The sequence below is a fragment of the Triticum aestivum genome, chromosome 5A (assembly GCF_018294505.1).
Source record: "Triticum aestivum cultivar Chinese Spring chromosome 5A, IWGSC CS RefSeq v2.1, whole genome shotgun sequence".
In the NCBI taxonomy this organism is placed as follows: domain Eukaryota; kingdom Viridiplantae; phylum Streptophyta; class Magnoliopsida; order Poales; family Poaceae; genus Triticum; species Triticum aestivum.
In genome coordinates, this window is record NC_057806.1 from 492,175,915 (window position 1) to 492,187,853 (window position 11,939).

Genomic DNA, 11,939 nt, shown 5'->3' on the forward strand with positions numbered 1-11,939 from the left:
ATCCTACCATCCGGTGGTAGTTACCTCACATATCTCATATACTACCATGTGATACTATATATATTATTTTATTATTTTAAATATGTTCATATAATATATCTAAGATATTTCAAAGCAAGTTATATTAAAAAATTACATATGAACCCATAGTTTTTATTATATTTGTGAAATACGTACATATTTGCATGTAAAAAAGAGCATACTCAAAACATGGTACGTACTACTGAAAAATTAGTATATATACTACCTAATCATTGTTATATACTACATACTACACGTACATACTCTCGATTTTGATAGATACTACATATAACATACAAAACGTAAGTGGTGGTGACTCCTATTTTGTACTCCCAGGGGTACATACTCCCACTGCCCAACGGCTGTTCCGATTGGATATGCACAAAAACCAACCGATGAAAAAGGATTAATTGCTTGTGCGTGCATGACGGTACTGCATGGAACGGCTGCCATGCAACTAATTGATCCTACAATAAAGGGGCCGTGTGCGCGTGTAGGCGTGTAGGGTATAACACACGCCTCTCTTTTTTTCTCATTAGATGAAGTCTATGCTACACCAGCTTGAGAGCAATATTAAGGAGTATGTATATATACACATGCTTTGTGTTGCTCAATATCATGAAGCGTATGCTAGGCTTAAGAAGTGGCTCATACAAAAAAAATGGCAGTACATATTGGGTATATACTGATTTTTAAAATAGGAATAAATTGCTTTTTAATAGGGGTATGTATACTGCTTTTTCTGCGGGGGAAATGTATATACTGTTTTTTAAACGGGATAATACAATACAACCTTTCTGGAATTATATGAACTATTAATTTCATCTGAGGCCATGTTTACATATGATTTAAAATCCAATGAGCTAGTTATATACTGCTCATAATACAAATACATATGCACTGAATTTTGAGTATATACTGGATTTTTAAGGCAGTATGTACTGAATTTTGTAACAACATATACCGATATGTAATTAAAGGGACATGTAACTTCCTGTTTTGCAAAGTATATACCTTTTTGCAATCATAAGAGTACCTTTTTAGCAGGAGTATATACTGTTTTAGCAGGAGTAGTATTTTATAATAACATATATTGATAGCTTATTATAGGGACATGCACCTTCCTTTTTCATGAAGGAGCATATACTGTTTTGCAATCTCAAGATTACCTTTTTAGCAGAAGTATATACTCTCTTTTTTTTGCATGGATATACTTATTTAAACAGTGAGAGTATGTCTATGCATAATAAAAAAAGGTATATATACATCCAAGAACGAGGGTGCATGTTTGGAGAAATAGAGGTATAAGAATCTTAGGTGGGAGTATATACACATATATCGTCAGGTAGAGATCCAAATGTAGATGCCGAGAGTCTTCTTAGTTATTTTTCTATATACTACGTACTAGGCAGTGCCATCTATACAATGCATGATGACGTAGCTATCTTTCAGGTATATACATCCTCTTACGGAAATTGGCTTTGGCTCATAGGTGTATATGCATCCAAATTCATATGTACTTTAGCCGACGCCAATCGGTTGGACTGCAATAGATTGCCGCTTCACGATGACCGTGACGCCGTGGATACCCTTACGTCGCCACCATCTACACTGCGTGCATGTAGAAATTCTCAAATTAGGAAGAAAAAAAACTAGTACATAGTAAGGATGAGATTGATACGTTGAATTATTATTTCTGCAGGACACGCTGAATTCATATATAGATGTACTTCCTCCGTTAAGAGCGTTTTGATCACTATTGCGTATCTTCGTATCTGAGGAAGAAACAACCAGCACGCGCGTGATTGGGAGTGGAGGTGCAGATGATCACGGGACGAGGTGAACACAACGGCATCTCATCGCCATTGCCGCCCGTCGTCCAAAACGGAGTATCGTGACTGTCTGTCCGGAGTCATCGCTGTAAGAGAATGCATACATGTATAAGATCAAAGATTAACAAAGCTATTAACAGGTACCACCTGAGTTTGCACCAACGATTATACTCATACCTATTAGTGAGCCAGTGCTCATGCATTGTTTGGTCTCGTTGATCTTGCAAATAAGGATAAAAGGTTATACCCTTTCATCAGATTATATACACGGGATTAGTGGATGAGTGCAGCATACCTCGTGTGAGATCTAGCCAATTCTAACGAGAGTAGTAGCACTGGTGGAAAAAAGGCCTATGGTCGCGGTTCGCAACTGCCATTAGTCGCGGTTGCGCAACCGCGACCAAATAAGCGCGACTAAAGCCCCCCACCTTTAGTCGCGGCTGCTTAAGAACCGCGACTAACGGCCCGTCCACGTGGGCGCCAGGCGGCCGTCGGGGCGGAGGACCTTTAGTCGCGGTTCTTCTGGCCAACCGCGACTAAAGGCCGCCACAGGTTTAGGGTTTTAGCCCCCCCCTAAACCTGTTTTCTGTTTAATTTGTATTGTTTTATTTCTTTTGTGCTTTATTTTAATTTTGAAGGAGTTTCATATATTCTACGGTACTACATACATGCATATGAATGTACAATTTCAAATAAATTTGAAATTAGAACCAAAAAGAATTCAAGAGGAATATACAATATATATTCAATATCATCGGATGACCATATACAATTTTGAACAAGTTTCCATACATGATTTAATGCATATAAAGTTCTACGTCCTCGTAATAGTGTTCTCCTTTAGGATGGAGGACTTCCCTGCTGAACCATCCAGCTAGTTCCTCTTGAAGTGGTCGGAAGCGAGCTTCTGGACTAAGCATCCACCGGAGGTTATTCCTCTGAGCATTGGTATCACTCGGAACCCGCTCAGAGGTGTATCTCCGGATCATCTCACAGACATAGTATCCACATAGATTGGTCTCCGGTGGCTGAATATCCCCAACATTCTTAGCCACCGACCTTTTGAATTCTAGCTCTTTTTTGAATTCACCGACCTTTGTATCTACGAACCGTCTCCAAACCCTACGAGGCAAAGAAAATTAAATGAACAAGAGAGTTATTAGTTACTTGATATTAGGAAATGAACGAAATAGGCCGATCGATATAGAGCGCAAATGAATGAAAATAATTACTTCTGCAGCATTCTTCTCATGCCGCCCCAAAGCTTTGGATCCATATTCACAGAGTCGTGGACGAGACATTCTGAGGTGTTAACTTTAATTACTAGCAGAATCCAGTGGAACCTGCGGACACGATACATGCACAGTACGTCATGCATAACTCATCGATTAGCCGGCCACATACCATGCATGGAGTAAACAAAAGAGAATGTGCTCAAGACAGAAACACTCACCCAAAATGGTAAGGAAATAGAATATCACTTTTGAGTTCCTGCTTTGTAAGAAACTGCCACAGGTCTGCCTCCACGTCGGCGGGGTGACGCTCCAACACATGTCCATTAACGATGTGTGGGTCAATGAACCCAACATCATGGATGTTCCTTACTCTGCATTCCTTAATCTTCATTCTGCATGTATAATAGCGGACACAACAATATAGTTAGGACATATATATAGTGCAGGCAATATGAACGAGATGGGGTAGAAATTAATAAATCACTTACAGAACGTAGCAACTGATGATAGATCTATCGAGCTCGCGCAGATTGAAAAGCTGGAACAATTCACTCAGTTCAATTTGTACATAGTAATGTTTGAAGTGATGCTCATGTCTAACTTCCGCATAAATATATTCTTTGGCGTTTTTATTTTTTATGTAACCCTTGTACCATTTCAGCAGACCTTTCATTTGTGGAGGTAGATCCTTTTCCTGCGCAGGCTCGACGAGAGGCCCATTCTTGACATATGTAATTACTACCTCCTTCACTGGCGCCTCATCAAGGCCTAACAGTTCACGAAGAGTAATACCTAAGTTGGCCGCTTGTTCTCTGGCACTCGTTACAGTCAATCCCTGTGCTGCCGCAGCTTGTATGATCTCGGGGGCATCCGGACAGAAGGCTTCCACTATAAGCGGGGCAATCGATTGTTTACTTTGTTCCCCGAGCTGGGCAACTTGTTTCCCGCTTTTTTTACTTTCGGCCTTCTCCCGCTCTTTGTTCTCCTTGAACATGAGTGCCTGCCTGCGAAGTTCACGTGCATAGTCGTTAGGCAGATTCTTCGCGGCTTGGGACGGTGTGCTCAAAAATGACTTAGCCCACTTCTTTTGCTCATCAGAAAATACTGGCTTGGGCTCGGGCTCTGTTTTCTTCTTGCAGTCCGCCTTCCATTTCTCCAAATCAGCAGCCGCGGCCGTGTCGACTTCCTCGGCACTACGTTCCCAAGACCTTGTGGGGAGAGGCTTCAGTGATGGCTCCGGTACCTTTATGGTCTTAGGTACATAAGGGTCCGGGTTAATAATCCAGGACTACTTCTGCTTCTTTGCCGGAGGTGGATTGGGGGGCGGCGTCTGATCACCCGCCGGACGAGGACTGGGGGCGGCAGCTGATCACCCGCCGGACGTTGTGGACTGGGGGCGGCGTCGGCTGACGTGACGGAGGTGTAGGTGAACCGCCACCACCACCACCACCACCACCACCGCCACCGCCACCACCACCACCGTAGGGGGGTGGACTTGTTGTCCTTGGCGCCTCGCCTGGAAACTTGATAAACTTCTTTTGCCATAGAATGAAATGGCGCTTGACATCTCCAAGTCTTTTCTCCCCTTCAGGTGTAGCAATGTCAATCTCCAGGTCCTCAAACCCTTGGACTATGTCCTCCACCGTGACACGAGCATAGCCATCTTGAATGGGGTTGTTGTGGTGGAGTGCTCCAGGTAAACATGGTAAAGCACTGCCGATGGCTACCTTCATGGACATGTTCCCGATAGGATAATACAGATGACATTCTTTCATCTCCTTTATATCGTCCACGGGGTAGCGAGGAGGCTCCGGTGAAGTAATTTCGACCACCAGAGGCTCCGGTGCAGTAATTTGGACCACCAGAGGCTCCGGTGCAGTAATTTCGATCGTCGGTGCATCTGCACCAGCCGGTGGGGCCTCCGTGGAAGCCACGCTGCTTCTCCGCTGCTGGCTTCCGAGATCCGCTGGATGATCTTCATGCTGCACCCGAGCTGCATCTCTTTCGGCTACTAGTACACTCATGGTTTTCTTCATCACAGCCATTTCCGATGCCAACCGCGCCACAACATCTGCTTCCCGATCCATCTTTCTCTTACGGCTTCTGTAACCGTACGGGTCATCATTCTGGGGGAACCCTATTTTCCATGGAATGTGCCCCATGCCTCGTACACGTCCTCCGTGTTCAGGATTCCCGAGGGCTTTTGTCAGCGCGTCGTTCTCTCTGTTGAACTTGATCTTCCCCTGTTGAGCATCCCTCATTGCGTTAATAAGGGCTTGGGTGGGTTTAATTAATTTGCCCCGGTAAACACACTCCCCTGTCTCCGGGTTCAGCGTTCCCCCATGCCCGTACCACCAGCTTTTGGCCCTTGGGTCCCATCCCTCCGTACCTGGACGGATTCCTCGCGCCCTCAGCTCGTTCTCCATCTTCTCCAACCTAGGCACCCAAATGCGATACCCTCCTGGCCCCATAACATGATTGTACTCCTTCTTAGCCGCATTTTCCTTATTTTTTTCGATATTTGAATGAACTGCTCCGATTTCTTTTGCTTCACAAATTCTGGCCAATCATGTTTCAGTTTCTCATATTGTCCTTTGATATCCGGAGTCTTGTTCTGCTTGACAAAGTCATGGGCTAGATTTTGCTTGAATTTCCGGAATGCGTCGGCCATCTTATGAAGAGCGAACTGTTTGACTAGCCTCCTCCTCTCCTTGTTTTCCTCAATCTTGTTACCCTCCTCATCGAATTTGTTGTATTCCGGAGGTAGAACGAAATGTTCCATAAGCTTCTTGAAGCAATCTTTTTTTGTTCTCTTATCGACAAAAGTGAAACCATCAATTCGTGCCTTCTTTGGCTCATTCCACTCCTGGACGGTGATCGAGACGTTGTCTCTAACAATGGCTCCGCATTGGCTGACAAACTTGGTGGCGTTCTTGCGGGGCTCCAGCGGCCTGCCGGTTGCACTGTCGACAACCTCGATGGTGCATGTTTCTCCTTGTTTCATCGTCTTGGTTGCGCCACGCTTTGACGACGTACTCGATTGTTTCGACGATCCGGCCGAGGGCTAAAATAAGAAAGAGAGTCGCGCGCGTTAGTACACACATATTTATTCAAATCAGTTAGTTTGTATCACCAGAGGCTCAATGTATATATATACCTCGGCGCCGGAGGTGGTTGCTACTTCCATTTGAAGATCGTCGTTTATCGACGTTTGTTCGGCATCATCTTGCTGACGGCGCCCTTCATCTTCACCGTCAGGGTTCAGATAAGAAGAGATATCATCTTCTTCTTCTCCGGTCGGCACATATAGAATATCGCCGTTTATGATGCCGAACATATGTGCTTCACCGTCCGGATCATAGTTGTCCATAATCGGGTCAGCTCTATCGTCCGCCATTATGTCAGTCCTGAAAACATGTAGTAAAAACAAATTAATTAAGTGAAGAAGGGGGGCGGTGGCGGTGGCGGTGGCGAAAGGGCGGTGGCAAAAGGAGGGGGCGAGGAAGGGGTGGGAGAGGGTGTCGCGGTAGAGCGCGAGACGGGGCGGCAGACGACGGCGTCACGGAGAGGGAGGAAATTCCAATTTGTCATGTCGCGAACCCAAAATGGGCCGGCCCAGGTGAGCTACGTCCTGTGAGACGCGTCGACTTTTTGATGCAAAGAGCGTCACACAGGGCTGGATATGACGCTGTCTGCGTCAAACTGTCGAGCGAACGCACCTACGAGGGTTCCCAACCCTTTTTTTATTTTCATTTCTTTTCCTTTCTTTTTCTGTTTCGTTTTTCTTTTCTTTTTTTGTTTATTGTTCTTTTTCTTTTTCTTTTTAAAAAATGTTCTCCTTTTAAAAAATGTTCTATTTTTCAAAAATGTTCATATTTTCAAAAAATGTTCGATTTTCACAAATTTGTTCGTGTTTTCAAATTTTGTTCCGGAGTTTCAGAAAATTGTTTGTGTTTTCAATTTTTTTTGCCGGCTGTAGCCAACTATCCATTCGTCCTGCAAGGAAGGGGAACAGGGGACGAGGTGGGAGAAGCTCACGGCGAGGAGGGACTCCTTGGCGGAGAGGCGCTCCGTCTCGCGGGCGTAGCTGGTAGCGGGCTCCCACGCCTGTGCGTACACGTCGTCCCGCCGGGGACGGACGGGTGGCGGCCTGGATGAGCAGCGGGACAGACGGGCGGCGGCCCGGATGAGCAGCGCGGCGGCCGGGGTCGGACAGGCGGCGGCCTGGATGAGCAGCACGGCGGCCGGGACGGACGGTCGGCGGCCCGGATGAGCAGTGCGGTGGGCGAGGGCGACGGCGGGCGGCGTCGAGGGCGAGGGCGACGGCGGGCGGCGTCGAGGGCGCGGCAGAGACGAACAGGCGGGAATCGGAGAAGACGAGAATCGGACCTCGTATTTATAGCCCCCCCCCTTTAGTCGCGGGTTGCCTGCCCAACCGCGACTAAAGGGTTTTTGGCAGGTTTTTTGCGTTCCCGCGCCCCCACCTTTAGTCGCGGTTGGTCTGGCCAACCGCGACTAAAGGGTAACCTTTAGTCGCGGGTCTCGTCGCCAACCGCGACTAAAGGCCGCCGCAGGTTTAGGGTTTCACCCCCCCCCCAAACCTGTTTTCTGTTTAATTTGTATTGTTTTCTTTTTAATTTGTATTGTTTTCTGTTTAATTTGTATTGTTTTCTTTTTAATTTTTATTGTTTTCTGTTTAATTTCATGTATCATCAGTGGTATCTCGAATCATTCGAAAATGGACACCAAACACATCACGGGTAATATAATTCACATGATCCATTCAACAAAGTTTGCTACAATAAATTATTACACATCATTTCTTCCCTTGTGTCCCTGCTTGCTTACGATTGTGCCGTATCCATGGAGCATCCTCATCATTTAACTTAATGCTTGGGTCGGTGTTCACTTTGAAGGGCGGAATTTCAGCAAACATATTATAATCTTCTGACATGTCTGTCTTGTCCTCCACTCCCACGATGTTTCTTTTCCCTGAAAGAACAATGTGGCGCTTTGGATCATCGCATGATGTACGGATCGTTTTCTTATCTTTCCGTTTCCTCGGTTTGCTACTCATGTCCTTCACATAGAAAACCTGAGCGACATCTTTCGCTAGGACGAATGGTTCGTCAAGGTAACCAAGATTGTTGAAATCCACCATTGTCATTCCGTATTGCTGGTCCACCTTTACCCCACCTCCTGTTAGCTTGAACCATTTGCACCGGAACAAAGGGACCTTAAAGGAGGGTCCATAGTCAAGTTCCCATATCTCCTCTATGTAACCATAATATGTGACCTCTTGCCCATTCTCGGTTGCTGCATCAAAGCGGACACCACTGTTTTGGTTGGTGCTCTTTTTATCTTGGGCGATCGTGTAAAATGTATTCCCATTTATCTCGTACCCTTGGAAAGTCGTTATAGTCGAAGATGGTGTCTTGGCCAACATGTACAGCTGATCTACAACATCATTGTCATTCATTAAATGTTTTCTCAACCAACTGCCGAAAGTCTCCATGTGGGCCTTCCTAATCCAGGATTCAGGCTTCCCCGGGTTGTCAGAACGTAAAATATTCTTGTGTTTCTCAAAGTACGGAGCCACCAGGCTGGAATTGGTCAGTACAGTGTGGTGTGCTTCAGTCAGAGAATGGCCGTCCATACATATCGTTGATTTCCTTCCGATCGTGCCTTTTCCACTTAGTCTCCCCTCGTGCCGCGATCGAGGAAGACCAATCGGCTTAAGGTCAGGAACAAAGTCAACACAAAACTCAATACCTCCTCATTTCCATAGCCCTTGGCGATGCTTCCTTCTGGCCTAGCACGGTTACGAACATATTTCTTTAATACTCCCATGAACCTCTCGAAGGGGAACATATTGTGTAGAAATACAGGACCGAGAACGAAAATCTCTTCGACTAGGTGAACCAGGAGGTGCGTCATAATATTGAAGAAGGATGGCGGGAACACCAACTCGAAACTGACAAGACATTGGATCACATCGTTCTGTAACCGTGGTAGAACTTCTGGATTGATTACCTTCTGAGAGATTGCATTGAGGAATGCACATAGCTTCACAATGGCTACTCGAACATTTTCCGGCAGGAGCCCCCTCAAAACAATCGGAAGCAATTGCGTCATAATCACGTGGCAGTCGTGAGACTTCAGGTTTTGGAACTTTTTCTCCGCCATGTTTATTATTCCCTTTATATTGGACGAGAATCCAGACGGGACCTTCATACTGCTCAGGCATTCAAAAAAGATGACCTTCTCTTCTTTGGTCAGAGCGTAGCTGGCATGACCTTGAAACCATTCCGGATGCCGGTCATCAGGGTCTTTCAAACGTTGCTGGTCCTGCCGTGCTTCCTTTGTATCATTTGTCTTCCCATACACGCCCAAGAAGCTTAGGAGGTTCACGCAAATATTCTTCGTAACGTGCATCACGTCGATTGCAGAGCGGACATCTAGGACTTTCCAATATTCTAGCTCCCAGAATATAGATTTCTTCTTCCACATGGCTGCGTGCCCGTCAGCTCCCTTCGGAACTGATTGTCCGCCAGGACCCTTTCCAAAGATGACTTTCAAATCCTTGACCATATCAAATACCTCAGCACCAGTGCGTTCCGCAGGCTTCGGCTGGTGATCTGCCTTGCCGTTGTAATGCTTGCCTTTCTTTCTTACTGGATGAATTTTCGGAAGAAATCGACGATGCCCAAGGTACACGTTCTTCTTACAATTTGGCAAATGTACACTTTCAGTCTCATGTAAGCAGTGCGTGCATGCATTGTATCCCTTATTTGACAGTCCCGAAAGGTTACTAAGAGCAGGCCAATCGTTGATGGTTACGAAAAGCAACGCTCGTAGGTTAAATTCCTCTTGTTTGTGCTCATCCCACACACGGACACCACCCCACAGCTGTAAAAGTTCATCAACTAATGGCCTTAGGTACACATCGATGTCGTTGCCGGGTTGCTTCGGACCTTGGATGAGCACTGGCATCATAATGAACTTCCGCTTCATGCACAACCAAGGAGGAAGGTTGTAGATGCATAGAGTCACGGGCCAGGTGCTATGGCTGGAGCTCTGCTCGCCAAAAGGATTCATGCCATCCGTACTTAGAGCAAATCTTATGTTCCTTGCGTCAGCTGCAAAATCTTTGAACCATCTGTCGATCTTTCTCCATTGCGTTCCATCTGCGGTGTGTCTCAACTCCCCGTCCGACTTACGGTCCTCTTTGTGCCATCGCAACAACTTGGCATGCTCTTTGTTCCTGAACAGACGTTTCAACCGTGGTATTATAGGAGCATACCACATCACCTTGGCGGGAACCCTCTTCCTGGGTTTCTAGCCCTCAACATCGTCACCAGGGTCATCGCCTCTGATCTTATAATGCAATGCAGTGCATACCGGGCATTCATTCAAATTCTCGTATTCACCGCGGTAGAGGATGCAGTCGTTGATGCATGCATGTATCTTCAGAACCTCTAAACCTAGAGGGCGGACAACCTTCTTTGCTTCGTACGTACTGGCGGGCAACTCGTTATCCTTTGGAAACATATTCTTCAACATTTTCAGCAAGTTTTCAAATGCCGAGTCAGCTACACCTGCCTCTGCCTTCCATTTCAGCAAATCCAGTGTGCAGCCCAGCTTTTTCAGACCATCATCGCATCCGGGGTACAGCGCCTTTCTGTGATCCTCTAACATGCGATCCAAATTCTCCCTCTCCTTTTCAGTTTCGCAGCGTCTCCGTGCATCAGCAATGGTCCGACCAAGATCATCAACGGGATCATCACGTGCCTCTTCTTCACCTTCCCCTTCACCTTCAGCATCCTCCATGAAAGTATCACCGAAATGAGCAAGATAGCTTTCATCGATGAAATCATCCCCTTCTTCATCTTCTTCCATTATAACCCCTCTTTCTCCATGCTTGGTCCAACAATTATAGCTTGGCATGAAATCGTGCCGAAGCAGATGCATGTGAACATCTCTTGAGGAAGAGTAACCCTTCTGATTCTTACAGATAACACATGGACAGATAACAAAACCCCCCTGCTTGTTCGCATTAGCCACTACGAGGAAATCTTTCAAACCCGTAGTGAACTCGCCGGAGAGTCGGTTACCGTACATCCATTGCCGATTCATCTGCATTATTATAATATAAAATATATAATTAACCATCATGCATTTGTTAAACTAACTAGCTACAAACAATATAAATTAAACAATGAACTGCACACATGCATATTTTATCAATGACACATCAAAGGTTCATCAAGTTGCTAACCGCGATCGAGGAGTGTGGCTCCAACACTTCATGTCATGTTTGTTTCATGCTCTTGGGGCATTTCATCAAACACCTTATGTGCATAAGAGGAACCAAAAGCAAACCTACACCCACTTGTGAAGAGAATGGCTCCAAATGGCTAAGTGTTGGCTGCTGGATGGGTATATATAGGGGAGGGGCTTTAGTTGCGGTTGGCCTGGCAAACCGTGACTAAAGGTGCCCGAAGGCCTTTAGTCGCGGTTGTCCTGGCCAACCGCGACTAAAGACCCTCACGTGCGCCAGCTGGCCACCGAGCGCCCTGGGCCCAGGCCTTTGGTCGCGGTTCACCTCCAGAACCGCGACTAAAGGTCCCATTAGTCGCGGTTCCTACAGCTTCGCGACTTATGGGGCTGGACGGAAGCCTGTTTTTCCACCAGTGTAGTCACTGGAGAGTGTTGGATGCCGGAGTCCTGCTGGGTAGAAACGGGAATGACGTGGTCGCACATGACGACGAGTAACGAATGCGTCCATTTGGTAGCACTGTGGATGATCGCCGTCTCGCAGAGCTGTCGGCGGGGGTGATGACGCAGCTAG